The 7,956-nt window shown below is 47.8% G+C and overlaps 1 non-coding gene across 1 annotated transcript; it reads left to right on the forward strand.

Moving 5' to 3' along the window:
* The first annotated feature begins 7,471 nt into the window (after positions 1–7,471).
* Positions 7,472–7,544, forward strand: TRNAK-UUU (transfer RNA lysine (anticodon UUU)). The gene has a single exon. It is a non-coding gene; the product is annotated as a tRNA-Lys (tRNA).
* Positions 7,545–7,956: the final 412 nt, after the last annotated feature.

A 7,956-nucleotide genomic window follows, 5' to 3' on the forward strand; every position in this document is an offset into this window, starting at 1 on the left:
ATGCAGCTCACGACACGCCAGAGGAGGAATCGCTCCCGCCACAGGATGCGAGTGGAGACGATGTCCTGGATGATCCACCTAACACGGAGATGACATCTCTGGAAGCCGACCTACAGCTACTAGGTTCGGCTGAGCCCGAACTGCGCCTAAAGCTGATTCTGGAACATCGGCAAGCAGAGAGGGAAATACGACAAGCAGAGAGGGAAATACGACAAGCAGAGAGGGAACAAGCTGCCCAGCGACTCCAGGCCGAGAGGGACAGACTCCGGGCAGAGGAGGGAAGAGCTGAACGGCAACACCAGCTGGAGCTGGCTAAACTTCAGCAGCAGAACCGGTCTGCTGGACCCGCAGAACGCGAAGGTGAGCGAGTCCACAGAATCCCCCTGGATAAGTTCCCCGCTATGGACAAGGACTCTGACATAGACACTTTCCTACAGGGGTTTGAAAGGACTTGTCGGCAGTATGGGGTGCCCCGTGAGCAGTGGGCAAGATACCTCACACCAGGGCTGAGAGGCAAGGCCCTGGAGGCGTTTGTGAGTCTCCCCCAGGAGGAAGAAACAGACTTTGAGGCAATTAAGAAAGCCATCATTGCACGATACCACCTCACGCCAGAGGTGTATCGCAAACGTTTCAGGACAGTGCAGCGAGGTCCTAATGACAGCTACCTGGATCATGCTTGCACCCTGCGCACTGCCTTCCAGCAGTGGCTAAAAGGACTGTCAGTTAAAACCTTGGATGCCCTGCAGGAGCTGATGATAAAAGACCAGTTCCTACACACCTGTCCTGTTGAGGTCCGGCTGTTTGTGCTGGATCGAGAACCAAAGACAGTGGATGAGGCTGCGGAAATGGCCGATGCCTACACCGCCCATAGAGCACCTGAGTCCCGGAGGACTACTACGCCCAGCTGGAGAGGAGAACAGATTGCTAAACCTGTTTCACCCAGCACCCAGAGGAGGCAAGCACCACTGTCTCCTGGATTCAAGCAACCTGACACTCGGAAATGCTTTGTATGTGACAGGGTGGGTCATATCAGCACGACTTGCCCAGAGAGGAAGAGGGAGGCCCCAAAATCCAGTGAGGCCTCAAACCCCAGTGAAGTCCCAACGGCTTTGTGTGCTACCAGGAATGCTACTGGCTATGCAGAGAATCTGCAGCTTGTCACGGTTGGGGGTACAATTGCCACTGGGCTGAGGGACACTGGAGCAGAAGTGACTCTCATACATCCCCAGCTCGTGAACCCGGAGCAGTACATACCTGGGAAAATGATTGCTGTCCGAGGAATTGGGGGTGTCACCCCAGCCATACCCACCGCCTTGGTCCACCTGAATTGGGGGGCCGGCAGCGGATTGAAAGAAGTTGGGGTAACCGACAAAATCCCCACCAACGTTTTGCTGGGTACTGACCTGGGACGGTTAGTGGCCCGGTATGAGCCCACTCCAAACCCCGTGGAGCCTGCATCCCCAGCAGGAGTTCAGGACTCTTGCAAGGTACTGTCTGATAATGCTGTGCAAATGGGGAGTGCTGGTGAGGCCCCAGGGGCTATGGACTGTGTGCTAGGAGCCAGCCCTAGTGAGTCTCCAGTGCCTAGGCCTGGAGTGGGACATGTTGATACAAAGAATGCAGAAATTGATAATGTCATTTATGATGCACGGACTATCGAGGCGATCGATGCCAGAACTGTTGATGCTACTTGTGAAGTGCTGAGTAGCAATGTGTGTAAAGATACAGATAATGTTGATGTTTTATGTGATGTCCCAAATGACAATATATGTAGGGCTGATAATGCTGATGTCATATGTGTTGTGCTACGTAATGCTGTGTGTCATGTGGACACTCCGTCAGCTGCAGGAGGAACCAGCGGCGCTCGCTGGGCTGCAGCAGGTGGACTGTCCACTGAAGGGGCAGATGGCACCAGGCCAGATCCTTCCCCTTCAGATGGTTTCAAGACCAAAGGTGATGTGGTTTATGATATGTGTAAGGTGGGCGCTCCCTCGGCTGCCGTGGTAACCCGCAGCGCTAGCGAGTCTACAGCAGAGGGACTGTCCACTGAAGTGACAAATGTTGCTGGGTCAGCCACATCCACTTCGGAACCTGGCCCGGAGGGCCCAGGAGCCTCTCCGTCTGCAGCCTTCCTAGAATGTGTGACAGGCAGCACTGAGCTCTCTGGGGCTGTTCGATTTGACAGCACCCTGGAAGAGCTCAGGGGGCTAGCCAGCAGGTCACCAGCTGGGAGGGGCGGGCTGAGAGGGTTCTGGGAAGTTATTCCCTCTGAGCTGTCCGAAGTGGAGGAGGCAGACCGGCAGATAATCGTTCCCCAAAGGGACCGAGAGATAGCTCCTGCCACTATAGAGGAAGTGCGTGTAGCGACGGTTGGAACCCTTCCCCAGCTGCAGCACTGTCTCTATGGTCGCCAATTCACGGTTGTCACTGACTCACATTCCCCTGGTTGGTTACGTCAGGTTGCCAAGGGCAACGACACATTGCAGCAACCTGACCTAGCTTTCCATTCGTGTAGCTTGGAGCTAACTGCCAGGTGGGGAACCCTCCTGAGGATGCTAAAGGGTTACCCCACCCGGCCAGGCCGTCAATGTAGGCTTTGGCAGGATGATTCGTTAGAACCACCTGCCAGTGCCATCTGGAAGGGGAGCAATCATGGGAATGCTGATGGACTGTCCCGTCAAGCAGAACCAACAATGTAGGTGCTGGCAGGATGATCTGGGAAGATCGTCTGCCTTGCACCAAGTTAACGGCGGAGGTGTGGAGATATATTGGGGTGCTGATGCTATTAAGGATAATACAGTAATATATTTTCATTTTCCCATCTGCTGTGGTATGTCAAAGGTGTAGAGATGCAGGCTAGATTCATGGACTGTTCATGTATTTGTGTGGGTGGGTCACTAGACCTACATTTGCATCTAAAGAGGTCTTCAGTGAATACGACCAGTCACCTATCACACAGGACATCCTGCTGCAATGTGAAAGCCTTAATCAATTGTCACCTGTAACCTGGGGAGATTGGAAGTGAAGGAAGTCTTTTGTTTTGTGTGTGTGCCATAGTACCCTTTTCATGTATGTGGATCTCTGGAAATCCCATTTATGTCTAAGAACGGAGACAGGAAAACGCCTTAATCAAGTTTTCACCTGGAGTTGAAAGCCTAACTTCACAATCTTTGATGTATAGTAGACTTTTACCTGGAAATGGAATATGTCTGAGATTTAATTAAAACCTAGTTCCTCCCCTCCCCAAGTAAGTTGCAGCCTCCAGGCGTAGCTCAGAGTATAAAAAGCAGAGGCAAATGCCTAGTGACCATCTGCTCTGGGAGTTAGCGCCTAGCTAGAGTCGATCTCGACTTCCGGTCGAACAAGCGGCATGCTCCTGCCGACAACTTTGAGACCTTCAAGTTGGTAACGTTTTTTTTAATCCCCATTTTTATTTTATGCAAATATCCGTGTGTGTTATCTTTGTAACTTTTATCTTGTAACTATTTTTACTTTGTCTTTTTGTAATCTTTTTGTATATATTAAGTTCTGCATTGTTCTATGTTTTTCTAGAATATTAAATTATTATTTAATAAGTTTGACTTCTGCCGTACTAAACTAACACTCATAGCCTAGAAGAGACTGAAGTGTAACCGTGTATAAGTTCATGCCTAATTGTACGCTTGAGCAACACTACCGTATGAAATTGTAATTGCATTGTGTGTGGGGGCGTTTGTCATACGTTGGCCTAAGCGCGCAGCTGACCCAACGTACGAACAACGCCAGTGCGAGTAGCGACAGCAGAGTGGCTAACAGTATCGTTCGGAACGACTGTTAGTGGGTCTTTGCTTCACGACAGGGTAAGATTGCAACTGTGTGTGTGTGTGGGTGCGTGGCGTTCCCGTATTTGGCCTAAGCGCAAAGCTGACCCAAATACGAAAACGCAGATTGCGTATTGAGCACTCGATAGCTGAGTGAATGTGTCTAGCAACGCTAGTGGTGGCAGTGGGAAGTGTTTGAGGGGTTCCAGCCTTGTTTGTAGCTTAAATAAGGCTGTTCCCCGCTTAATCTGGTCAAACCCGCAGTCGGGAACCGTATACGCAGGCGTGCCGCGGGCCGGTTCCTGACAGTGTATACCACAAATAATTCCGGGTGTGACACCTGTCACACTTGGCGAATAAAAGAGATTCTGATTCTGATTATGCGATGCATGAGAAGCTGCCGGGGGGACAGTGAACGAAGAGAGAGGACGGGCTGCGCAGCTGACGTGCAGCATGCTGGGACCTTCTACCGCCGTGGAACAGGTGAGATGTCCACTATCTGCCTTCCGTTGTGCCTACTCTGCTTATAGAATGGGGGTAAAGGTGGCTGTCCCGACTTAAGGACGGATTCAGGTTAAGAACGACAGTCCCTATCTCGTTCGTTAACCGAGGACTACCTGTATATAGAGGATGCCATATTTATTTCCTTTTAAACCAGGGGTGTCAAACTCAAATACAAAGTGGGCCGAATTGAGCTTTGGGACCAAGTCGCGGTTCAACCTCAATGTCTACTGGCCACCTGCGATAATCCAGCCCCGCGATCCCGTCTAAACGACGTTAAAAGACCGGTTGCTAGATCATCAGAAGGTAGTATCGTGACAGAGTGTGCCAATTCGGTCTAATCTGCTTCCATTACCATTCGGAGAATTGCCGCACCGGATGGCTGGAAATAAGGTGAGCAGACTGACAATAAAGATTGGTCGCAATGCTGCCGACAATATGTAATGGGACAATCACTCACCAATCCCGTATTACTAGGCCATGGTTGCCATGCAGGTCTCATGCACTAGAGACTTCTGCAGGCAAATTCACTGTGTGCGCAGTAAACAGTTAAGATTGGTTGGAGGTGCCCATACATGTACAATCCCGATGGTATGTTCAATTGGTAAACTAAAAATATCGATTTCGCATAGGAAATCAGATACTAACTAATCCTAGAAGGAAGAAAACGGTTATTTACAACCTAGCTAGCAAATCAACAATTTATAGGAAAATAATAATGTGGTAGTATGACATTTCGTAGGGCAGATTCTTTGTAGCAACAATCAGATGACCAGAACAGGCACAAGACTAAACAATAAAATCATTGGTTTTATTCTAAAACTACATTCACACAGTATACTTTAACCCACAGATAAATATACCTGTCCGGCAGAACAGATTGGGTTGGTAGAGATGAAAAGGAAACAGAATGTCTTACAATTCAAATACTGTTATTAGTAGTCCATGCGGCAATCGAAAGTCCTTGGCGGAAAGTTCAAGATGGCGATTGCCATGCGGCCAGAGGCCTTTGTGAGAAGCAGGTTGCCAGTGTCCAGCTGGCTTTCGGGTTGGTATTCAACAAAGATGTAGAACCGCTTGAGCTCAGTGGTGTTTTTAAATCCTCAGTGTAGTTGGGAGGGGTTATGACACATACAAGTCCAGCCTTGTGAAGTTTGAATAGGGGCAGTGCCCCCTTGGACAGAGAGAGATTTTGCCAGGTATGGGCCAGGTTTTGCCCATAGGTCAAACCAAGAAACAGGATGCATATTCACAATCAGCATAATTTTATGTATCATGTGATCTGATTTAAACCTTCTAGTAATAAAGTGGTACTTGGAACCTGTCTTACTTACCTGTCTTAGTTCTGGAAGTCCGATTGGTCAGGAAACCTCTCAGAACTAGTGCCACGCTGAATCCCACAACTTGTGCCGATTTGATAGGCATAGGAGCTTGCTATGCCATGAATTATGAAGAAAAGAAAGTATGAATATTGGGAATTTATGGCTCACAGTAGGTCAGATGCTTCCACGGGGACCTTGATAAGATCTGACTCTTTTGCAGCTCTGGACAAAGGTGTCAAAGCTGGAGCCCACTTGGCTCTCTCAGTTTATGAGATTCTGTCAAGCAGAAGGTAGATTTATGGCAGCGTCACACAGCAGGGGTGTTGGGCACTTCTCTGAACTTCTGCTAAAGGATTTCTAATTACCTTGGCAGGAAGAGGTTCCTTAATGACACCATTTGAAAGAGAAACAAAGTTGATTTAAAATGTAATTTTTGAGTATTTGGAATGTGCGTTTGTGACTCCATGATGCATTCGATACGACATATTCAATATGACATATCGACGGCGTCACACCACCTTTCTACCTTATAAAGTTCCCTGGGATCTAATAGCCCCCTTCCATCCCCTATACAGTTCCCTGATGTTTAGTGGTCCTCTCTCCCCTATACAGTTTCCTGGTGTCTAGTGGCCCCTTCCCTCTCCTATACAGTTCCCTGGTACCTAGTGCTTTCCCCCTCCCCATATGGCTTCACTGGTGATCTAGGGCCTAGGTTCTCAACGCGTGGTACGCGTACCCCAGTGGGTACTTCTGATGGTTTCAGGGGGTACTCAGGCTTGATATACTTAACCAAGAATAACAAATTTAGAGTTTTAGAAAATGATAAATCTTATCTAAACAACACCAAATTAGTGTTTTAGCTAATTAAAAGCACTAGTAAATTCTTGGAAATTGTTTAGAACCAATTATCAGGTTCTACGATTATTATTATTATATTTGTCAAGGGGTACTTGTGATAATGTTTACTATGCCAGGGGGTACTTGGTGAGTACAGGGTTTTAAAAGGGGTACATACCAATAAAATGTTGGGAAACACTGATCTAGGGCTTACCCTCCAATATAGTTTCTCTGGTGGTCTAGAGTGGGCCAAACATAACGCAATGTGGGGAAACCACCTGAGGGCCAAATCTGATGGCTTCGAGGGCCAAATTTGGTCCACAGGCAGGAATTTGACATGTATGTTTTAAACAATACCAGTTGACTGGCTATCCTGCTGATCCACTACCTCTACTATTTTTAGTCATAGCCCCTGAACAAGCATGCAGCACATCAGGTATTTCTGACATTATTGTCAGATCTGGCAAGATTAGCTGCATGCTTGTTTCTGGGGTGATGCAAGCACTACTGCAGCCAAATAGATCAGCAGGGCTGCCAGGCAACTGGTATTGTTTAAAAGGAAATAAATATAGCAGCCTCCATAGTCTTCTCACTTCAGTTGTCCTTTAAACTGTGGCACTTGTAATAAATTGGCCAATTGGCCCAAATCCAGGTTGAGACCCAGTCTTTCTTTTTCTTTCACCTATATACAACAGCCGTCAATTATACTGATACAGCCAAGAATTTTAGAGAAAGGATGCTGGGATTTGTAGTGCATGGTGAGAGCTATAGACAACATACATTTTATGTACACTCTGCATCACTGTACCGAGGTCACTGCGCCATTTTATTCACACGTAAGGCCAGTGAGACCTCCAAGTCAGTCACACACAGCCAGACGGCACTGTCTGCTGACACATCCGTCACACGTGCAGCTCTCTACATTGAGGCATTATGGGTAGCATCAGACATTCTCCAGCAGAGGTCACTCTTGTCAGTCTGGTAGGGATGGCTTGTGCTGTCATCATCAGAGCCCGGATAGCTCAGTCGGTAGAGCATCAGACTTTTAATCTGAGGGTCCAGGGTTCAAGTCCCTGTTCGGGCGGCTCTACTTTTTACTATTTCTTTCTCATTATAATTTACAATGATGGCTGCAGCGTCTGACGCCCCCTGATCCCCTGCAATCCAGTAAGCAGCATCTTTTCCCAAAAACTGACACTTTAGGTTTGTTCACACCTAGGGCGTTTTATGCTTTTTTTGAGCGCCGGCGATTTCATAAATTGCTCTTGTGCAATGATTCCTTATGGGACAGTTCATATCATCGCGTTTCGTCCGCTTTCCGCTGAGCAAAGCGATGCATGTACCATTTTCAAGGCGATTTTGCTACAATGGAAGGTAAAGGAAAACCGCAAAACGCTTTATCCGTTGATTACGTTCACACTTTTATGAATAAACACGTTGCATTTATTCATTTTCCGGTGAAAGAGTTAACTTCCTAACGTCAGGAAGTGAAAAAA

Source organism: Hyperolius riggenbachi, chromosome 6 (genome assembly GCF_040937935.1).
Source record: "Hyperolius riggenbachi isolate aHypRig1 chromosome 6, aHypRig1.pri, whole genome shotgun sequence".
NCBI classification, from domain to species: Eukaryota; Metazoa; Chordata; class Amphibia; order Anura; family Hyperoliidae; genus Hyperolius; species Hyperolius riggenbachi.